This window comes from Micromesistius poutassou (assembly GCF_964030765.1).
Source record: "Micromesistius poutassou genome assembly, chromosome: 11".
NCBI lineage: Eukaryota > Metazoa > Chordata > Actinopteri > Gadiformes > Gadidae > Micromesistius > Micromesistius poutassou.
Window position 1 is genome coordinate 19,987,419 of NC_140281.1, and position 24,042 is coordinate 20,011,460.

Consider the following 24,042-nt stretch of genomic DNA (forward strand, 5'->3'; position numbering starts at 1 on the left):
ACTACTTTGCTGAGCAACGTTTATCTGGGGGGGAAAAGGAGCGAGATGGGCCATGCTCCGTAAACCCCCTCCCTGAGTTACTAGTTACACCCCTGTTTTCCTAGCCGTTAAAATGGCAGAATTACAGCCCTCTGGCACGGCCCCAGCCCTGAGCCCTGAGGACCAGGTACCCTCCCCCTAGGTGAGACGTCTCAGTGTGACAGGGGGATCACAACATCCCTGCTGAGACAATCAACCAGACACTTGATACACTTGAACTGAGAGAACTAATACCGTCACCAATTAGGAGGGGGAACTGTCATGCCCCCACACGCACACACACAAACAAACACACACACACACCCCCAAACACACTCAAATACCTCACCCCACATGCACACACCGATGCCTGCATATGCCCTCTATTTCTATGTCAATGTTGACCATGAAAACACTTGAAATTACATTTACCTGCATCACCAAAATCAAAGTTAACTTATTCAAACACATTAAGAGTGAACTACTATCAAGTTATTTGTAGTACAATTATATATATTTCGTTATCCAAAACTGAAATAACGACATACCAGTATGAGTTGAGTCAGGTCGCGCTTGACTTGCGTTACTAAATTGAATAGACTTTCAAATCACCTCTCAGCGTGATTAAAGAGTTATAATTTGCCAAAGTGAAGAAAGTAATTGTGAGGCTTCCAAACCATATTCACCCAACATATTGAATGATGAGTTGGACCCAAACGGCTGGCCCAAACAATGGCTCCACTCTCCTCGCTGGGCTGTCGTTTGCCCTTAGGTTGCTTTCCTCTTTTGGGTTCTTGTTCACCTTTTGGTTCCTATAAAATGGTGATTTTATGCCACCAAGTGTGAGTGTGATTAGCCCTTTTAGGGAGTGTCCACCTAAATGTACGATGGATAGATAATCAACATTTGCTACAGTCCACTGGGCAGGCTGGTAGACTGATCTATCCAGCACACTAGGTGGACACTCCCACTTGTGATGTCACTAAAACACAGGAAAATGCAGATTTTTCTTGTAATGGCTAACCACACTCACATCTGGTGGCATAAAATCCCCCCTTTAAACCTTTCAGTTTATCTATGTTTATCTAATTATTTTCCCTATTTTTCTTCTCTAAGAAATGATAAACACATTATAACGTTGTCTTCAGAAAGAATCTAGGATCTAAAGTATCTAGTGGTCATGTCTGCATGGGCTGCTATACGAAGGTCTGTCTGTTCTACTGTGTGTGGACAGTTTATGTCAATGTGAGCTGTGTTAAACAAACAAACGCAATGGAATCTGTGTTCCCGAGTAAATATCTCACTGTCACAATATTTCTGAATATTCTTTTTTTCTATGCACTTATTGATTTACGGACCGGTATGTTGTGTGTATTGTGTACGTTGTGTACTTCAAAGAGTCCCATTGATGCACTACACACAGTGCACAGATCCGGGAGCACACACACACACACACACACACACACACACACACACACACACACACACACACACACACACACACACACACACACACACACACACACACACACACACACACACACACACACACACACACACACACACAAAGTCAAACACCAGTTTTCAAATGAAGTCAAAGAGCTGTCAGCAGTGCTGTTGGGCAGACAGGCAGGCGCGTCTAATAAATAAATAATACATAAATAAAAAAATAAAGTAGGGAAGGCTTAGAGGCAATGTCCCCTGACAGCTGCACCCCAGTGTGGCCACACACACACACACACACACACACACACACCTATTCCAGGGCTGAGAAACTATTGGACATGTTTGAGAACAGTTGTGTCGAGGCTCACGCTCACATTCACACCGAGCCATAAACAGACTTTGAGTCAGATGTGTACTTAAGGAACACTATTATGAAATGTTAACACACTGACGGCTTTTTGACAGGAGGCCCTGCATTTGTGCAGTACCCGTGGAACTATAGTGAGACAACAACGAAAAAACGCCAGTTATTGCCAGTGGTGTGGTGTGTTATGGTGTTGTGTTATGACGGTGTGTGAGGCTGTGTTGTGGTGGTGGTGTTGTTCCTCTCTGGTCTGGGAGACGCTGGCATCCTCCCATCCTTTCCAACTGCCCTATGTTTGACCTTTCATGACACATGGTCCCTGAGGGGACATCCCTAAACTACCTGAGGTGACACACACACACACACACACACACAAAACAGATACACACACACACACACACACACACACACACACACACACACACACACACACACACACACACACACACACACACACACACACACACACACACACACACACACACACACACACACACACACACACACACACACACACACACACACACACAAAGCAGATACACAGATACACACACACACACACACACAAGGCATGCACACATACACCCTACCTTGTTTTTCCCTCCTAATGACAGGAGCAAAACAAAAGCCTGGCAAACACAGACGAGATCCGACTGAAACCCACAGAACCTGTGAGGAAAACACTATCCCCTTGTTTGTTTCCATCATGGCGAGGGCATTTTTAACAATGCTGAAAGTGTGTGTGTATATATACACACACACTTTCAGCATATACACACACTGATAACACGACCAGGAAAAATTCTACGGTGGAGAGGTGTGCATTATTTTTCAATAACACCGCGGCTAGAGAGCCTCATCATCACCAATGTCTGAACTAATGGGCAAGTCCTCGCCTCACATTGGCTGGCCCTCGTTCTCTGAGCTAAAATGACCCCGGCGGTTACTCATGACATGCTAGCGGTAAACAAAACAGCAAACATAAAGAACTCTCCTTCACCACACAAAACAGCTAGTCTTCCTGAAACAAGGCGTCCTGGGAAGTCATGTTACTACTCTGTCGTTGCATTAAATCAGCGTAATGCTGATTGATATTTAAAATGTATCATATATGATTTTCCACTGCCACCTGGACCTAATAGACCTAGTTAGCTGTTACTGGGATCAGTTACATGTTACCTTAACTGTTACATTGAGCCGTTATCTGTTAAACCATGCTGTTAGCTGGACCTGTAACATGTTATACTATGCTGTTAGCTGGACCTGTAACATGTTATACTATGCTGTTATCTGGACCTGTAACATGTTATACTATGCTGTTAGCTGGACCTGTAACATGTGATACTATGCTGTTAGCTGGACCAGTAACATGTTATACTATGCTGTTAACTGTTATTTTATGCCGTTACCTGTAATACTATGCCGTTACTTGGACCTGTAACCTGTAATATTATGCTGTAAACTTGACCCATTACTTCAGCAGTGTTACTCACAGACATTTGCTCTTTCACTGTGGACTGGGGACCCCTGCTGGCCCATTGTTAAGCCTCCTTCTTCACACTCTCTCTTTCCTCCCTCCCGTTGCCCTTCGCTTCGTTAACCCTGCATTCCCCTCCTCCTCCCTCCTTTGGCCTGGTTTCTATTTCTCTCCTCTGGAGCCAGCATGTGTGTCTTTTGAAATCCTTCTCTAATAAGATGACATAGTAGGCAGCAGGAGCAGATGTTAGCCAAGGAGAGCCCCAACCAATCCATCTGTCTTTGCTACTTTGAAACCACTGTAGCAGATGTATTCTTTGGACGGGCAGAGTACGCTTCATTACACAGTAACCCTAATCCTGTCCGGGTAGGGTCTGGCCCGCACTGTCAAGCAGCTTACCGACACACCTACACACGAAACATTGACAGAGAGTTAGAGATGACATTGCTTTATTTTAAATAGCCGCTTGTTATCGAACCTCCTAATAGTCTGATATAGTATCGTAAGGTCCATCTCAAATGGTGCAGGTGAAATGACACAATAGTACAAAAGAAAAAGATGAAAAGCGTGTAAGGCGCTGAACGAAAAAAACTGCCTTCATTTCAATTCAGCTGTGGGTTTGTATTACTATTTACACGTGTGTGTGTGTGTGTCTGTGTGTGCGTACGTGCATGCGCGTGTGTGCGTGCGAGTGTGTGAGCACACTCGCACACAGACTAATGAGGGAATATGGCCTCAGGCTCCTGGGGTCCTCCATCCCTGACGGTGCAGGAAACGGCAGCGCGGTGCCCATGAGGCCGGTGGAGGTCCTTCGTTCAGCACTTTGGCCACTCGTTCTCCCTCCCTCGCTCGCTCCATCGCCAGCGGGGATCGGGAATGACCTTCTTCATGACACATAGTATTTCCCATCTAATCCTCGCCGAAATGGTGCCTTGCGTGTCGCAGACCTTGCCCAATATCCCTGATGACCCGTGCTCCGCCAGCCCCCTCCTAATGCCGGGGATCAACACTGTTTCTCCCCCCAGCTCTCCGTTATTAACCACGCTTCATAAGTCATGACTTCACTGTTTACTGCTTTATTCGTGCGTCAGAGTTTCGGTTAATCTTACTTTTTTTTGTGTTTATTTTTGTGACAAAACGGCCTGGTTCAAAAGAGTCGTTCCCTTGGTTTGTCATCAACAGGTTTGGTTCCTGGTAAAGACCAGGCGTGATGTGCCCGCCTTTGGGGTTTCATTACAACTCACTTGTCACGTAACGTATGTTCTCAGAGTTTGTCTGTCTGTGTGACTGCGTGTGTCTGTGTGTGTCTGTGTGTGTGTGTGTCTGTGTGTAAGTCGGTCTGCCTGTGAGTGTACGTGTGTGTGTGTGTGTGTGTGTGTGTGCCTGTGAGTCTGTGCGTGTGTGTGTGTGTGGTGGTAGTAACACAAACAAATCCAAACACACTAGGAGATGCGGCACCTGGCTGTCAACGCACTACCAGGGATAGAGCATATATCTGTGACATCATCACACTGCCGGGCCACTGCTGCTGACTAACGGCCTCGTATACTAGACTACGCTAACACTACACCACACTAATGCCGCAGTCCACTTAGTCACACTACACTACACTGACACTCGCACTCGCACTGCACTCAGTGACACTACGCCTCACTAACACTACACTACTGTATTACACTACACTACCACTACGGCTGACACTAACGGTGACACTCACACTACACTAACACTGACTAACAGCCGTTCAGTGACTTACGACTTGCGAAGTTAACTTTCACTTCCAAAGAAAGAACCCCCCCACCCGCCTCCCACCTCCCGCCCCCGCCAGGCAACCGCACCCTCCTCTAAAATATTTACACAGCGTGTGACACGGAAATCAATTAATAACAAATGCAAGTAGACAATTAATTGTGCGTGTCAACCTCGCCAGCTGCAACGGCAAAATAAATAATTACGCCGCAGGATTTGCATATAGGTGCATCCATTACGATTGGGAAGGAAGCTGTGAAAGGGACTGTATCGGGAGAGATGCAGCGGAGCAGCGGTTTATCTGCAGTGCATGCGGTGCGCCCCATCAGAGCGCAGTGTAGCATACTATTAGTAACACACACACACACACACACCTTAACATCTCTGCTAAAGCACAGACCACAGAATGATCCTACGTAGATAAGCTTGGGATTCAACGTCCACACGCTCCAGTCTTTAAGGATCCGAAACGCGTACAGCAGAGCGACAGCAGGGAAGAGGAGGCCCCTGGGGGAACACCGGGGGCCCCGTCAAGGAAGAGCCCGCATCACCCCATAATAACAGATCCCCATCAGTTATTATCTCAATATGCTAATATCCTTAACAGCCCAACTCAAATCTAAAGTAGTTCAGCATCCACCTCTCAAGCAGGGGAAGGCATTTGTGGAACCATTTTCTTAATCTTTAGATTTTCACCATCTATCGCGGAAAAGCTATTTTAGTTGACATCACTGTTTCAAAAAGGCAATAAAAGCATGCAGTGAAAAATAAACTTAATTGGATGATAGCATGCATAAAATATTCACAGAAAATAAACTCAACCAAACTATCTTTTGGGTGTTTATTGCTGTGGCATTTTAGATTTCAGGGTCATATTCCCCCTGCAGTACTGCAGATATATATTAACACCCAAACAAGAAAATGTACACACATACACACTGACACATTCAACTCTAGACAGATATAATTGATCTAGACGCTGGAATCCAATGGGCAGCCAAATATGAAATGAATCTTAGTGTTCATAGATAGATAGATAGATAGATAGATACATAGATTTACTTTATTGATCCCAAGTTTTGCACAAACCACACACACACATCTGAATGTTAAACCTTTTTTCATTGCTTTTAGACTTTTCCCTTTTGAGCCAGTGATTTCATTGATGGTAATGTCATTGATTATACTGTCATCCATGTTAATGACAGTGATGTAGTTGTCACTGATGTTAAAAGGGTTCAAATTATACTGTCACACTCGGGGGGGGGGGGGGGTCTTTAATTTGTACTTATTTTCCCATAAATCTGATACATCATACCAAGGGGACACAAGGAAAGAAATAGACAAAATGACTCCCCGCATTTACATTATCAACAACATTCTGACTAAACATGCATGTACAAATATAGAATATAGATTTTAAATCTCATTAGAATTATTTATAATGTTTTTAAGACCCGCCACAAGATTCTCCGGGGGGGGGGGGGGGGGGTCCTTATCACAGCAGGGGGGCAAAGACCCCTCATTTATGTTAAATCATGCCGAAATGATCCACATTAAAGTGTAAATAACATAAAGTTACAGATGAGAATTACACTGTGACAGTTGTAAAGGACTGCCTTTGATATGGCCTAGTCCAACAACTAGTAATTATTCATCATAAATAATGAATAATATATGCTGTTTGATAATATATACCGTACTTCAACACAGCAGTATTGAAAACCGGTAGAATTTGTTCATATCATCATTTGTACTTCATTTGAAAACAAATGTCAAGTAAAAATAGTTGAAATGTTTTATCTAACACCAAGGAAGCAACGGATGTGCTTCAGATTAGATAACCCTATTAAATGTTCTCCGGAACCATCAAACTTCCTCAAACCTCTTTGAGAACGTGTCCCGATTGGCGGGGATGGAGTCAGAGAACTCTGAAATAACAACCGTAAAACAGCACACACTTTATTTTCTAATATCCCAAAGTTCTCTGAACGTCCCACTGCGTCCCTGGAAAAGCTATTCATTGGCAATCCATCACATATACCACCCTCTGCCACAGCTAGCAGCACACGCTGTTACAAACAAAACAGCCCAGCGTCCTCACAAACCACCACGGTGTGGAGACGATAGAGATGTATTCAAAGAGTATCAACTATAGTCATATACGCACGGTGTAAACTATAGTACATTTAACTGTAGACCCTGCGTCAGGATATCATTATGGTACTAAGGGATGTACTATGGATGGTGGAGGGAGTGGGTTTCCTATGTTGGAATCATCAGGATATTTGTTGTTGTTCATTGGATGTTGCTGGCCACATCCCACTGATCTTTAAATCAGGTTCATTGTTTGGTGGCAGACGCAGCTTGTCCTTGTTTTTGTGATTGTTGTTGTTCACCAGACGTATGTCTGCAATCCCGGTCTCCTTTAGGCCGTTAACGCACTTCATCACATCACAGAGCCCCCACCACCCGTCCCTTCGTTTTTCTCTCCCTCTCGGAAAAATGTTATTTTATAAATGTTAATAAGCGTGCCATAGTCAGAGGATAGGAGTGATGCAGGACGCTGTTGGGGAGAATTCATTAGGCGGCGAGACACCTGCAAGATTACAAAGTGACGAACACAGAGCTCTGCTGTTTTCTGGAGTTAATGGGACTAGTTTACAAATGGGTTTTAAAAGGAGAAAAGGGGAAAAAGAGACAACTTCATCAAGTAAAGTGAAATTGTATTGTTTCCATGGTATTTGAACGTGAAGCTGTCTAATTAGCTTTTGGATGCAGAGTTATGTGGGCTTTTCAGAAAATAATAAAAGCTGAATTAAGTGGATGTCTTTCTTGTCTTTTTTCTAGTCAGCTAAACCCAGTTTACGCTCAAAACAAAACCATTTCCGGCAGCTCAGCTGCCAGCAGGTAACATCGTTAAGGCAACGCGTGCGCTGGGTTTTGGAGTAAAAACCAGCTGAAACCATTTATCTTCAAATTAGTTATTAAAGTACCGAAGTGCACTATGAAGGTGATGAATCTTCAACTGGGTTTGTGTTCATGACACTTTACACTGAACTCACAAACAAGCAAAGTGAACTGTGCTTTTTGACATTCTAAACAAATAGTGTACCTCATCATCCGCTCCTATCAAATGAGCCAAGTAGCAATTATCTTGGGGGTTGTTAAGATTATTGTGTTCATATAAAATGTTCATGTTCGTGTCTAAATAGGACATGCGTGCATGTCACAGAAAGTGAAATTAAGGCCATAGGCTGCAAACGAGTGCATAAATGCATATATTTACACGAGAACTGGGGTGCTGGGGGATTCGAAACGAAAATGCAGCTTATGATTCCACATATTTGAAATACGTGGTGTGTAATAAAATATATAATATAGGGTATTTGTTAACCAGAAAATAGCCTACCCCCATTATTTTCCCTCAAAACTCCAAAAGCTCATTAAAAAGTGCCACGAGCAGTTAAAACAAACTATGTTGATATTGTGTGTTTCTAGAAACGCTGATATAAAACATATATATTTGGTTATGAAACGTTGATTCTCTGAAACGTTGATTCAACGTTGATAACCCTAATGATGCCGGTAACCTGGATAAACCTGATAACCCAAATGACCTCAGGACCCTAATTAACATGACCCACCCAGATAACTCTGATAACCCTAATGACCTCCTGACAATAATAACCCTAATGACCCTAACAACCTCATGACCCTAATAACCTCATGACCCTGACCACCCTAATGACCCTAATCTCCCTGACCACCCTGATGACCTCATGACCCTAATAACCATAATGACCTCATGACCCTAATAAACCTGATCAGCCTCAGAATCAGAATCCTTTTATTTGTCATTGTGCAGTGTACAACAAAATTGTAGCAGCATCCAAGTATACACACAACATATGAATAGTCAAAAGCCTGTCATCATGATCATATCATGATGCTGTTGTTTGTCTGTGTGCGTGCGTGTGCCTCTCACACATCGGTCATATAGGTAAGGAAAGCTTCCTTTCATAAAGACCGACAAAGCAATCTCCCCGTATGTCGAAATTCAGCGACTAAACCACGGCTATAACAAGGGCTTGTTAGCATTATTTTAATTGCGGTCTCATCAGCCGCTAGTCTCAAGCCCTGCTGTTCCCCTCTGCTCTCTAAATAACCTGAAGTCCACATGGTCCGTCTTGACCGAGGTCTGCCTACTGCTCTGGGTTGTGTGCAATTAATAAACCTATTATTAGGCCCAGCTCATTGTGTTGTCCATCCACAGCCTGATTTTGAAATGAGTTATGTTTCCGGTGTTGGCAATACTCTTTCAAGTTCTGGTTGATCATTTGTTACCTTTATTACCTCCAATTACCTCAATTGTGTTGCTTTTTGGGGGGCAAGATTTAACAACGCAGTGGGATGGCAAACAGTCAGTCAGTTTGGAAAATAAACAGCATAAGAATCAACACGATACTGGGGAATTGATGTGAGAAAGGTGGATCAACGTCTGGAGCAATAAGGCAGGCCACACAAGAACACATCCAGATAAACAATATTGTTCACGGTGTGAGAGTTAACTTAGTAAGCTAAGAAGGACTTTTAAAACAATGACATGCAATAAGCTACAGCAATTCACAAAAAATACCAGATATTTGCATTGCCTGATATACCACAAGACACATGTGACGTAATACACCCATACACCGCAAGACAAACTGGAAAAAATAAGTAGAATTGGAGAATCAGAGAGAACATGCTGCATATCTTCCTAAAATGCCAACATGTTGCCGTTACTTCTTGGAACGGCCACTCGCTCCCAAACCGTCAGAACAAGGACTTCTGATGACCAACGTTAATGAATGCAAAATGTATTACCGGTCATTTCAAGAGAAAAATGTATGCTGTGTGCTCGGACAGACATAAACAAGTTAGGTTATGTTAGTCAAGGTGTGAGGTTTCTTCACACTGATTACATTTATCGGACTGACCCTTACGGTAGACTAGGTGGAGGGGAAGAGTTTTATGGGATAGCATCCGATCGGCTTTCCCGCAATTTCCCATCTCTTACTTCCCGTGCGCTGTGCATGTCAGTTCACCCCAACCCGATTCTCTAGTGAAACGCCAACACAGACACGAGCGAGAACAACTAACGAGGAATCCTCCAGAAGCGCCCTCTCTACAGTACCTCACCGCCCCTCTCTTTCTCTCTCGCCCGCTCTCTATGCCCTCGCCGCCCTCTCTCGCCCTTGCCACCCTCTCTCGCTCTCTAGCCCTTTTAACCCTCTCTCTTTCGTCCTCGCCACCCTCTCTCTCTCGCCCTTGCCACCCCTTCTCTCTCTGGCCCTTTCAACCCTCTCTGTCGGCCTCGCCACCCTCTGTTGCCCTTGCCTCTCTCTCTCTCTCTCTCTCTCTCTCTCTCTCTCTCTCTCTCTCTCTCTCTCTCTCTCTCTCTCTCTCTCTCTCTCTCTCTCTCTCTCTCTCTCTCTCTCTCTCTCTCTCTCTCTCTCTCTCTCTCTCTCTCTCTCTCTCTCTCTCTCTCTCTCTCTCTCTCTCATTTTTCCATGTTTCCCATCTGTCTCCTTCAGTTTCCTGCTGTTTATCAGAGAGCAGAGCTTCCTCGAGTTATGCGTTTGGTTGAAGCAATGTTTGTGGATTTTCTACGGGGAAGCTAGCCTGGCTATTGCCACCAAGTCCAATCGTAGATTGCACGTTGGTCTGGTAAGGGTGCCGTGCAAGTAATTGGCCACCAGCGGGTAGATTAAACTTTTACCAAAACCAGTCGGCAGTAAAGCAAATACATCCTTTCTTTGGAATTGCTCCAGAGCAAGTTTCTGCTCAGCTTTTAAAGAAAACTTGCCCCTGAAATCATTTAAAACAGCAGCGACAGCTGCATCAACGGGTAGCGGTTGCTCCGCTTCGGTAGATTCGGCTGCTTGCGACGTTTCTCTGTCGTCATCGTGTTTAACCAGCCAATAGTGCGCCAGGTGAAAAAAGCCAGCTTGGTGATTGGTGCCAAACGGATTGGGATAGGAAACAGGAAGATTAAACATGTTCCTTTCCATCCCCATGTGCAGGGCGAATTCCAATCGCCGGCAGATGGGGGTAGGGCTACCCAGTCTACGGGGAAGCGGTATGAGGTTTGTAATTAATCAAATAGCTCTATATGCATCTATTAAATACCTTCAATATTTGCTTGGTTTACTCGTTTTATGTTAAGATGATTCAAATGTATAATTAGTTTGAAAGTAAAGCGGGTTAACTCTCCAAGAATATTTTGATTGGTTTGCTGCCAAGTATTTGATCGGGTTGAGTGGTCTTCCTTATTTGCACTGCTTCAGAAAATCCATCTTTGGTGATACATAAGACTTAATAGAGTGGAAAAGTAAAGGCATTAATAATGTTGGTAATCAAAAGGGGAAAGCTAATTTTAAATATATGAAAATATTATTTAAAAAACCTGTGCCTCATTTTCTTGAATTAAAAAAACAAAATTATATCCACACTATTATTAACACATAATAGCATTTATATTTAATACAACTTTAAGGCCCCAAGGGAGAATTGCAATGTTGTCGCAACAACATTAAAAGCGAACAATCAAAATGTGCCCTTTAAATGTTGTACATAGAAAACACTGTACATAGAAAGTGTACATAAAAAACACTAACTAATCCTAGCCCTAACCCTAACTGACCCTAAACCTTATCCTAATCCCTAAAACAACCATTAGTGAACTGCAACAGATAAATACACCTACTGGTCATTTTATACACCTTTAAATATTATACAACCAATCCCATTGTCCATGAGTAAGAGGGAGAAGTCTGCCTTCAGGGATTTATCTGCATGAAATATCCAGTTTCCTCACGACAGTCTCTGCTGAGCTTTGTCGCGTCGTGTTTGAATTCCTTGTGTATACTATGTCTATGTGATGCCATGAATCATCAGTCACTGGATAGTGCGGTTGTCTTTTGGATCATACGTTTACATTTTATAAAGGAAGAGTTGTTTTTGTTTTAAAGTGTCTCATTTCCCCAAGAATGGAACTAAATAATAAAGTTAAGTGGGACCTTAACACAACTATTCTATCTCCAAAACAAAATGGGGAGCAGCTTAAATAAAACATGAAGTTCAGATAATCATTTTAATTTGGAATGGATGAAAATGTTCTTACACACTGAACATGAACAACCACTTGGTTTTGATAACCTTCCCTTACCAAGAAACATGAATATAAAACATTTTGTTTGAAATGTTTCAAGTTTTGAGTGATTGGCAACATAATTGCTTTTTTATTCATATCCAAATGTTCTGATGAAAAAAGCAACGTCAATATCGTTTAGTTTTTCCTTTTTAACATTCTGTCTGCAGAGCTAACAATCACATGGGTTTGAAGGAAGTCTCTGACCTGTGACACAATGAGCTGAACCTCTTAATAAGTGTGTTGGCAGCGGCACGGGGGGAAGGTGAAGACATCACACATACTGGTAGAGTAAAATGGACTTTACCACCCAAACAGGATTAGGAACTAATTAACCACACTGCTACTTGTATAAATATGTGTTTAGATACTGTGATGTATCGCAGATTGCATCATAATCCTTATTATTAAATTGTGCTGCTGTGTGTGTGTGTGTGTGTGTGTGTGTGTGTGTGTGTGTGTGTGTGTGTGTGTGTGTGTGTGTGTGTGTGGACAGCGCTATTCATAGCACCAGCGGCACAGAGACATGAGTCAATTTGGGAGTGATTGTGTATTACAGTACAACCATACAACCAATTAAACCGAAAACTATACATACATCTTCCCAATGTTTCAACCTCAGAGCGTTAGCCAATGCCTTTTAGTAGTTGAATGGTGAAATAATTGACTCGAACACACACACACACACACACACACACACACGCACATAACCCTCTATGTGACTATCTGCAATTCACTTGTCTTGCAATGTTCTTAGCCCCCAATTTATTGTTAATTTATGGAGATTATGATGCCACTCACAGCAGGTCCTGCTTAAACCTGTTGAGAAGCCTGTGAAGCAAGTCTAGCCGATAGAAGGGGACATCGTAGCAATGTTCTGTCAACTCTAACCCCACAACCGTGTGCTGCCAACTAGCGTAGTTTGGCTGGCTGGGTAGCATGACTCGGAGGGATTTTTGGGTGGTTGGAAGTAAGATTCTTGTTAACAGAGATAGTTATTTGTAGAAAATGTAAACTATAGGATTTGAATTTAACGATAACATTATTGAAATATTAATGGAATAAAAAGAATCGATCAGCATTGACAGAAACATTCCGGTTATTTTATGCTACAAGCTTGTTGAAATATTATACATTGTGGCTTTAATAGTAATGCGAGCGCCTTGCAACTGTTATGTAGGGAGAATGTCGTTTTAAACTACCAATCTGTCAGACTATGCCTAAAGCTGGGCCCTCACTACACTGTTTCAAGGCCCATTTGGAAACAATTTGAACTGGGACAGATGCCAGAAGCTGCCACTCCAGTTGGGCGGAGGATTCGGACCTCCTAGCCGATGTGTATGTTTGAGTGAAAGATGTGGGGTGACATCAATAGGCAGCACAATCTTTCCACAGCCAATGAGAAGCGTCTATTCGTGAGGAGGCGCTAATACAAAATCATTTGGGAACTCTTGGGAACTTGATTCACTCACTCCACACACATCTCCCCATTCTACAATGGAATTTTCCACAATTGAATGTTCCACAATGGAATTTTCCGCAGGCCAAACAACTCAAGGTGATAAGGACTTGAAAGAGGATGGGTAAACAAGTGTTCCTCTTTGAAGCCAAAACAATTAATAACTAACATTCTGGACCCAGACACTGACAACAAACTCTACAAAAAAGCCTAAATAACTAAGAAGTCAACCGAGAGCAACTGAAGACCTGGCAGGATAAGAACAAACAAAACAGGAACAATTCACGACCGATCAATGAACAATCAAAAGATCAATGAACAGCACAGCCGATCGATTAACAGGTTACCTAGGATAGGGGCAAAAAAACACAAACAGAAAGATCACAGAACTGACTTTAAACTTAATAGACTTGAAACACACAGCTGAACACTTTGAACTAATTAACAATCAAAACAGGTGGGGACATCAGAAGTGGACACCTACTAAACACACCGAAACACAAACTGTTACAAAATCAGGTGAACGCCATTTTCCTTGTAAGAAAGCGGTCACAAAAATGTATTTTATCCAAATCATTCACAAGGTTCTGACTGACTTGTCGGGGTATTTCAGCATTGTTGAAATAGAATCTTAGAGATCCAATATCAATCTGAGTAATGTATTTTATATTTGTTATCTAAACTATACAGGTTGAGGTTGTCGTTAACAAGGAAACAGATGCAAGCATATCAAATGCGCTCATCTTCCGCAAACCAAAGGCTCCTTGATCCGAGGCCTTTGCACAGATGCACAGCTACTCTACACAATGATGCCACCCACATGCTCTGGGAGTAACAATGCAAAACACAGAAGGAGACACTATGGATGTCAAGGCATTGTTAGCTTTCCCGCCGAAAAGGGCTGACAAGAGCCAACGCAGGACCCTCCAAAATAAGGGAGCAGTTATGTGTAGGCTTGCTCTGCTGATGAATGCAGTGGCTGTGGAAGTAAACAATAATGGGGGGGAAATCTCATGAGTCGTGTCTTGTGCTGTTTCCATCTCTGCCGCATGTGTGTGTCTTTGTGTGTGTTTGTGTGTATGTGTGTGTGTGTAGAGGTTAATAAAATGTCAAAATCTCTCTGCTTCTTTTGTATAATGATGTCCGTGTGTGTCTGGCTGTCCGTGTGTGTGTGTCTGTGCGTGTGTGTGTGTGTCCATGTGTGTGTGTCTGTGCAGGGTTGCATAGAATATCCAAATCTCTCTGCTTCTTTAATATAATAGTGTGTGTGTGTGTCTGTCTATCTGTGTGCGTGTGTTCATGTGCTTGCCTGCGTGCGTGGGTGCATGGGTGCACCTGTGCAGCGTTTCATCAAATGTCTAAATCTCTCCTCTTCTTTGGTATAATAATAGACAGTACAGGGAGAGGGTCTGGGTTAAGTGGGACCATGTACATCACTTGTCTTCTTCTCCTTATCCAAAAATGAAAAACAGCTGAAGTTTGGACTGAATTGTCAAGCCTTAGTGCACAGAACCATCCAGCACTCAGAATAGGCTGACCAGATGTCCCCCTCTTCCGGGGAAAGTAACAATGTATTAAGAGATTTTCTGCATGGCACAGGTTCACAGCTTGCTCATGGATATTCATTCGAGACAGTTGGTAGCTAGTCTCATGTCTGTCTGATGAGCTGTGACGCGACCCTCACAACACGCACTCTATCCGTTGACTTTATAGGCCTGCCATAAGCAGGCTTCACCATAACAATGGCATATCGAAATGTAGAATAATTCCGTGGACAAGTAGAATACTTTGGCTTGTTCTTGGCTGGTTGTCCGATGATTCAACGTGATGTGTTTGAAGCTTTGGTAAACCAGCCAAAAAAAAAAGGCTATTGTTTTCATTTACCATGGTACGACCAGGCAAAATGTAAATGCGTCCCTTTTTCTTTTTTTTTTTAGAAATAACAAAATCTAATATTTTGTTGATATCTGTACAACCAAGCTACATATGTCCCGTATGTCATTTCAGAAATCTTCCAGCTTGTGTTTAGAACCAGCCAATGCTTGGAACCAACTGGGGTGTAGAACCAGCGGGGTCATCCCTATGTTCCCCGGGTCCTATGTTCCCCGGGTCCTATGTTCCCCGCTTTGTATGTGACCGGGGAGCAAATATGTTTTTCGTAGGTGGAATCCGGAAGAATCATGGATATTAGGGTTATGGTTACGGTTACGGTTATGGCTAGTGTTAGGGTAAGGGTTAGGGTTAGGAGTTAGGGTTAGGGTTAGGGTTAGGGTTACGGTTATGGCTAGTGTTAGGGTTAGGGTTAGGGTTAGGGTTATGGTTACGGTTACGGTTATGGCTAGTGTTAGGAGTTAGGGTTAGGGTTAGGGTTAGGGTTATGGCTAGGGTTAGGGTTAGGGTTATGGTTACGGTTACGGTTATGGCTAGTGTTAGGGTAAGGGTTAGGGTTAGGAGTCAGTGTGTGAGTTTGCCTGACAGGCTGCCTGTCCAATCCTAGCGCTTCAGGCGGGACTTTTTCCGGATTCCGCCTAAGAAAAACACAGTGCAGACCGGGGAACATAGGTACGCTCCCGTTGAGAACTAGTTATTGTTTAGAACCAGCTAATGTTAAGAACTAGCTATTGTTTAGAACCAGCTAATGTTAAGAACTAGCTAGTGTTTAGAACCAGCTAATGTTAAGAACTAGCTAGTGTTTAGAACCAGCTAGTGTTTAGAACTAGCTAGTGTTAAGAACCACGATGGGCCTTTTTCACCCCATAGCCGTTTATTCAGTTCCCCCACTCAGCTAGAGTTTAGCACCAGCTAACTCATAGAACCAGTGCTTAGAACCAAGACTTGCATCATTGTTGAGAAAGGAAGCAAAGAAAGGAACCCAACGTAGGCAGATTTAGGTCAGGATGGTCTGAATCAAATTAATATAGACATTCTTAATTACAATCACACTAACCACCCTAACCATTTCTCACTTGATATATACATACGTATATATATGTAATACCTATGTTAGAAAGGCCGTAAATCCCCAAATTTTCGTTTCATTATTCATCCGTGTACTGACTACTCTCAAAGTCGTGCGTTAAGAGCTGTGATTTAATACCCCTAAAAAGCCATGATTTCTTGGCCGTTATTGTAGGTTGTTAGTGTTAGTGCATGTTAGTGCATGTTATTTTCGCGCTAGACCTACCGCACTCAAATTTACAACCAAATGTCTGAATGACATAAATGCAAGGTATTGTGTGATCAGGTGCCGTCATCCTTTCATTCATAAACCGTGAAGGCCCGTAATGACTTGCTGGTGCTTTTCTTTATGGCCATTGATTCTCTGCTTATTGACGTACTGTGTGAGCTACCTTTGCGTTGGGTGACTCAAGCTATTTTGGATGCTTGATAGCTGTTAGAATCAGGCTGTGGGGGCCAGGGGGCAGGCTGTTAGTTAAATCTGGAGCCTGGGCTGCTGTCCGTGGTGCTGATCAAAGGCTGGTCTGCAGGACGGGTGCTGCATGGTGAGCCGTTGCTTCTCCACGGTGAGCAATTGTCTGCTTTCCAATTGTCTGAAGTGGTTGTGTGGCCGTGCGTGTGTGTGTGTGTGTGTGTGTGTGTGTGTGTGTGTGTGTGTGTGTGTGTGTCCACGCTTGTTTGTGTGTGTGCACCCGAGCGACACTTGTGTTTGGGGAGGCAAGACAAAATATTTGCACCGGGACGGATTCCAATTATGTCACGCTACTGAACCAAACAAATATTAAATCTGTTGTCCGAGTGTCCTACGGTTGAGAAACAGGAACGTTTTAGGCCATGGTTGGAGGCACAGCAACATGTGATGTTGTAACATGTGATGTTACAAAAATAAATAACATCAAATAAAAATGTTCAATCAAACATCAAATTGCAATTAAAAAAGCTCTGGACTTCCCTCTTTTCCGGTCTGCTCAACTCACTTAGATCTATCTGAAGTCCCCTCTCCTTTGCGCACATATGGGTCTACTTGGCTGTGTCTTCATTATGCATCTTACATTGAAAAGGTTGTGTGCTTGCCTTAAGTCTCAGAGCTCATCTGATGCATCTGTTTCAGAGGTCATCTGTTTACTAGTCCCTGTTTTCCAGGTAAAGGGAGGACTTTACTCGGTTTACTAGTCCCTGTTCTCCAGGTAAAGGGAGGACTTAAGTCTGTTTACTAGTCCCTGTTCTCCAGGTAAAGGGAGGACTTTACTCTGTTTACTAGTCCTTGTTGTCTAGTCAAATGGAGGAATTCTTTCGATGTTTCTGTTTTCAACACCAGCGACAGCCTGAAGACCAGGTAGCTCATGAGGGAAAATAACTGCAGGGGAAAAACACACACACACACACACACACACACACCTACAGGCAAGGGCAGTTTACTGGTTTGCTGAACGCTTACACGATGGCCTCTGCTGCTTAATGTTCCATTTCAATTTTTTTCACAACCAAAAACATGACTTTGCTTGAGTAGTTAGGGGGCAGAGAGAGAGCATAGGGTTTGTAAATAAAAAATCCAACTTGCCCCGTAATATTCGCTTGTGGAAATATTGCTCTAACAGAGCTATCATCAAGGCTTCCTTACCTCCAGGATTTGATGGAAATAACTAAAACCATTTGAAAGAATGTAATGTTATTGCAAAGACACACAAAGGTTAAACCTCAAAAGCTGTGCCAAGAAAATAACTCAACTACTAAATAGTGAAGAAAGTGAAAGTGAAACTTAAGACTTCCACTTCCACACACACACACACACACACACACACACACACACACACACACACACACACACACACACTGGAGGACTGCTTCATTTTGTGGAATATGTGGCTCAGATTCTTTGAAGCATGCTCATCTCACATTGCTCACTCACATTGCACTCTATTGTTTCCAACGTGTTGTATTGTGTATGCTGTGTATTAACCTAGGTGTGCTTAAGTAGTGTGATGTGTGTGTTTACACGGTGAGTCCTCTGGTGACTGTTTGAGAGGCCCTTATATTGTGACACTATTGTGACACTGTACTGTTCGGCGACGGCCATGGGAGCAAAGGTGACCCCTGGACTGAAAAAGAGCTCTGGCGTCTAGGGGAAGGATTGGAGGAAGACTAGCCCTCTCTTTCAGGGTTAGGGTTAAGGGGAAAAAAAGCAGTGTAGAAAATGACAACTTTAAGGAAAAAAAACTAACACAGATAAGAAATACGATCCAAGAATACTCTTCACAACCAGAAGGCAAGCACAGATGGTCTCCAACTGATAAAACATTTTTTATAAAGAATTCATACAATAAATCCCCAAAGATGCAAAATTTACCAAATTGAAATACACACATTGTAGCCCCCTTTGAAGAGCGTACTGAGAAGGGGAGATAAGGGAGGGGATGCTGCTACTGCAAATAACACTGATTCACAGCCCTGATTCAATCCCCTCAAGACGGATGCATGGGCTCTTGTACCGTCAGCCGTTAGACTGGGTACGCCCAGCCCATTCTGCCGGCCATTTGAATTCGCCCAGCAGAAGGGTCTGGAGAGGAGCAATACATTTTTTGCTTGCTTTTCCCCCTGGCGCGCTATTGGCTGGTTTAACACAATGACGACAGGGAAGTGACAGCAAGCAGCCAATAGCGTGCAGAGTCATTTGAACTAGGTCCGTTGATCATCACTCTTGTGTCCAGCAGCGGCTAGTCAGCCGTGTCTCCAAGTCTTTCCTAGAAGCCCGTCCGCCAGAGATTCGCCAGAGATTCCTCAACACTCCTCATGCTGTCATTATGCATGCAATGAAATGCAATGAAAACGATGCAACATTAATAATTTGCTCAACATCACTGCTCTTTACTATCCCTGTTGACTTTAAAAAGCCCCAGAGAAGTTGAGATGTTTTGCATTTTGCATAAAGTTTTAAATGCTGTTCAATGGCTTAATCTCTATTAGGGGAATTAGATGATGAATTGGTAAAATCTCATGAAGAAAAAAAAAGGTGTTATGGCTGATTAATGTATTATTTATTGAATCTAGAATTGTATTCATTGTAATGTTAAAAGATGTGCAAAATTGTAAAAGCAGATATAAAAGGAACTTGTAGATACTGTATAGATATCTTGTTATTTTCCCTCAACTCCGTGGCTGTTGTTCATGGTGAAAGTTTGGATAAGAACAAGAGGGGGAAGGCAATCTTCTTGGGTACTTGAATGAATAGTTTGCCTGTCTGTCACCAAATAGCACCCGAGGTTTCCATTAAAGTAGCCCAGCGGAACTCGACCGAGGAACAGCTAGAATGCATACAATGGAATACCATGATCCATACAAGTGTGTACCTTGAGAGGCTTTAGAATGTCTCTCCTTTTGAATATATCAGCACGGGGCTTTGAGACTTCGCCCTTCGATTGCAACATAGACAATATTGTCCTTCTAAGACAGCCGTGCTACCTACTTTAATAGATTAGAACACACAAGAGTTTCCTAATAAGAAACCAACGTCAGTTACTTGAGTTCAACCCCACATTTAAAACATTTAACAGGTGCCTGTTCAGCCACTGAAAATAAACAAACGTACAGATACGTATTCAAACACAGGGTGAAATAATCAGAAATGTAGAGGTACCTATTCAAATATTGAAATATTGACAAATGTACAGGTCTGTATTCAACCACAGAGTGAAATATTAACATATGTACAGGTCGGTATTCAAGCACAGGGTGAAATATTATTACAAATGTACAAATAGGTACAAATGTACCTATTTAACCACAGGTAGATAACAACACAGAAAGATGAACTGATTCATTACCAGACTTTGCTTTAAAACCTGGTATGGATCACGTGTGGAAGTGTTCCCAAAGAAGCCACTCACATTATAATGGCACTAATGGCGTTACTTCCATCCAGAGCAAAGCATTGCTCTCAATCAAGAGAAGTTGCCCCGCCACACAAAATCAACATGGTATGTGTTGCTTTAGATAACAGAGGTTTACAAATTATTTGTTTGATCGTGTCCCAAAATGTTTCAAAAAGAGAGGTAGTGAGCCACAGCATGTGATATTAACTGTAGTGTTTTGTGCGTACATTCTTTCTTCGGCTAATGACGACAGCGGGAGCTGATTTTTACAGAGATAAGTGCCAATAAAATAACCCTGCGTTGTTTTCTACCATCTCTTTACCCTAACGAGTAGAAGCCATGGACAATAGTGATGGATTTCATGATTTGTTGTTCGGTCAGTTTGCCAAGAAGAATCGCTCAGAATCGTTTGTTAATTCGTTCAGTCGTGTTTCTGGTAGAGGTGAATCATGGAATGCACGGTACTCAGCTTAGTCAGTCAGACTCAGCTCCTCCCTCGTTCTCAAACAATCTTGCAAACGGTCATCAATCAACACAACATTATTAACATTATAACTAAGTTATTTTCAGCTGAGGAGCAATTCATGTTCAGAATCTGGATGTTGTTTCCCAGGCCAGTCCCTCTTCACCACTCTACACAGTGAACAGCGAGTCAGCGAGTGTGAGTCGAGTCTGGGAGAACGAACGATAGAGACGAACGAGAGAGAAATGAAACAGGGAATCAGGTCGGTTCGTTCTTGTTAATGAGTCGTTCCTTCGGACTGATTCGGTCGCAAACGACCCATCACTAATGGACAGTGTGTGAAAGGAACTTTAGGCTCAAAGCACATGGCCGGGTCGGGACAGAGCCAGAATAATGTTTTTGATAAGTTTTCCAAACTAGACATGAGGCATCTTCGAAACGACTGGAAAAATACAGCCTCGCATACATTCGCATTTTGTGTTTGTGTTTTGTGTTTTGTTTTGTGTTTTTCTCCGTTAAAACAATGTGATTCTATTTATTATATGGGGTTGCACTATAAGTATGAAGCAGAATTCACGCTCTTTGTGCTTTGGGGCTTAAGGCTGGAGTTGATCTGTCCTTCATGTCACTGGGTGGGTGGACACTACAGTGTGTTGATGGAGCGCCGACTCTGCTCCTGGGATATACAAGGAAGACTCTTAGGGCCGCTGGCCTGTGCTCACACTAATCAATCTCAACTGGGCCTGAGAACGGTTGCCTCTTGTACATATAGGTTGTGGCCTGAGGCCACGGAATTTAACTGTACTTGAGTATGGATGGCGTGCTCACACTAGCCAAACTATCTAGACTTTAGGGGGCAAACGTACTTGGGCACGGTACAGATGGCCTAGTGTGAGTGCGCCCTTAGTGATAGATGCAGATCTCTTGCCCATGTTTATCTTTCTATCAAAGCCAGCACTGGAGAAAGAGTTGAAAGGCCTTTATGCAAGGCTGTAGGCACATCAACCAAAGGCACACACTGTTGTTTACTGTTTATCACTTGAACGGAGTGCAGATATGTTAAATTTTTGTGCATGAACATTTTATGTTTGGAATTGTAATTTGCTCATCCCTCTCCCACAGCACTCATGTCAATAAACTGTCTATTAAGAATGAGGCAGTGAGAAAGTTTTGTTAATTAAAGAGTTGCCCTTACCATATATCATTACCGGATGTTTAATGAATGAAGGATATCTTATAATGAAGCCATATTTTGGAAAATGGCTGACCAGCGGGTGAAGCTAATTGAATCGAGAAGTGTTTGTCTTTCTTCTTTAGAAATTAATTTGGGGGGATGAATGAAATTAATTGAGGTGGGTTATCAATAAATTAATTTGGGCAATAATCAAAAATTGTATTGGGGTCATAATAAATACATTAAATTAGGTGGGAATAGTCCACTAATTAATTGAGGGGCTGTAGCAATGTGGCGTGTAGCAGTGCTGCACGCCACCTAGGTGTCTGCCACACTCTAATTAAGTGGCTTTACTGGGCTCCTCCTCCGACCAGTAAACGCGTTAATGTTGAGTCAACCGGTTTATGGCAGATTTGAAGCATGGTAAAAAGCAAGCTCTCCTGAGTTTGTGTGGTGAGGGCTGTGCTGTGTTCCAATATCCATACTATCCGTACTCATTATACTTAGTACGTAGGGCATTCCAATTCAGATCGGGGCGAAAAGAAAAAAAAAAAAAGTATACCGAAAGGACCCGGATGGTGTACTCAAAATGGTCAAACCGCAAAGTGTGGATTGATGCACACTTTTCGTACTCAACCACATCTGTAACGGAGGAGGTGGAGCCAGGCCGAGCCAACGTCGGCACATTTTCCACATAGCCTGCATTAATGGTGTAATTTTATAGTTTTTATAGCTTTTTATAGCTACTATGCGTAAAGAGTTCACCTTTCAAAGCGGGATGTTTATTGCGGGGGAGGAGCCGCAGCAGCAGTTAGTGCACCACGGAGTATACGATTTGGAACGACACTGACATCTGAAAATCAGCACACTTAGTGAGAGCGGATAGTGTACTACGTTCAAGTGTACTCATGGAGGTATGGATATTGGAACACAGCACTGGTTTCACCTGTGTGTATTGATTGGTCAATGCACCACAGATGTGCAGCCTCACCCAGCCCCAGAGTCTAATCAGTATGACTCGGGCCAAGTGAGTCTGCTGACACCAGCAATCAACCACACACACTCCAAAAGGGGATAATCACTCAATTAATTTGGGGATAATCAATACATGTACTGAGGGGGATAATAAACAAATGAATTTAGGAGGGTAAACAAGTAATCATTTAGAGGGGATAATCAATCAATGATTCATTGAGAGGAGGGGAGGGGGTGTCAAAAGAAAGGATAAGCTAGTGGCGCTTGCAGCTGATGTTTGGAAATTCAAACCAAAGCAATCTTTGTCCTCCAGAAACTTTCTTTAATGCCCTTCCCGTGTGAAAGCTCCTCCGCCGCCTCCCCCCTCCGTGTCAGTGGAAGTCAGGCAGAAGCACACACTCCCCGCAGCCCCCACGAAGAACCCGCCTCAGGGCGTTTTGTCAAACTTCTCCCACTTCAAAGTCTCCCTGCTTCCACTGGAGAGGCCAGTGGGGCTTTGTATCAATGTTATATCATAAAGTAGAAGAGAGGCAGTGGGGAGGAGAGGGAGTACCAGCCTAACAAAGATCTGCCAAAAGCCAACAATGTTGTTATCGCTGATGAGGCCCATACGCTCCGCAGGACCGTGGCGGAAGAGACCGGATTGAATGACGCGGTGCTCCAACTTTCAAGTTGTTTCCGATCAGTAGAAGGCCGGTTATTATCGGTTATTATTCTATATGGGACGGTCACAGGGAGGACAATGGGCGTCGTAGATATAATGACCTAATCACACTTTTTTCTATTACTGCTTCGATTGTGAAAAACAAAAACACAAAGTGCTTCAGTCCCCCAATCTCAATCGAGTCCCCAATAAAGGGCGGACAAAAACAATCAAATAACTGGATTCTTCCTC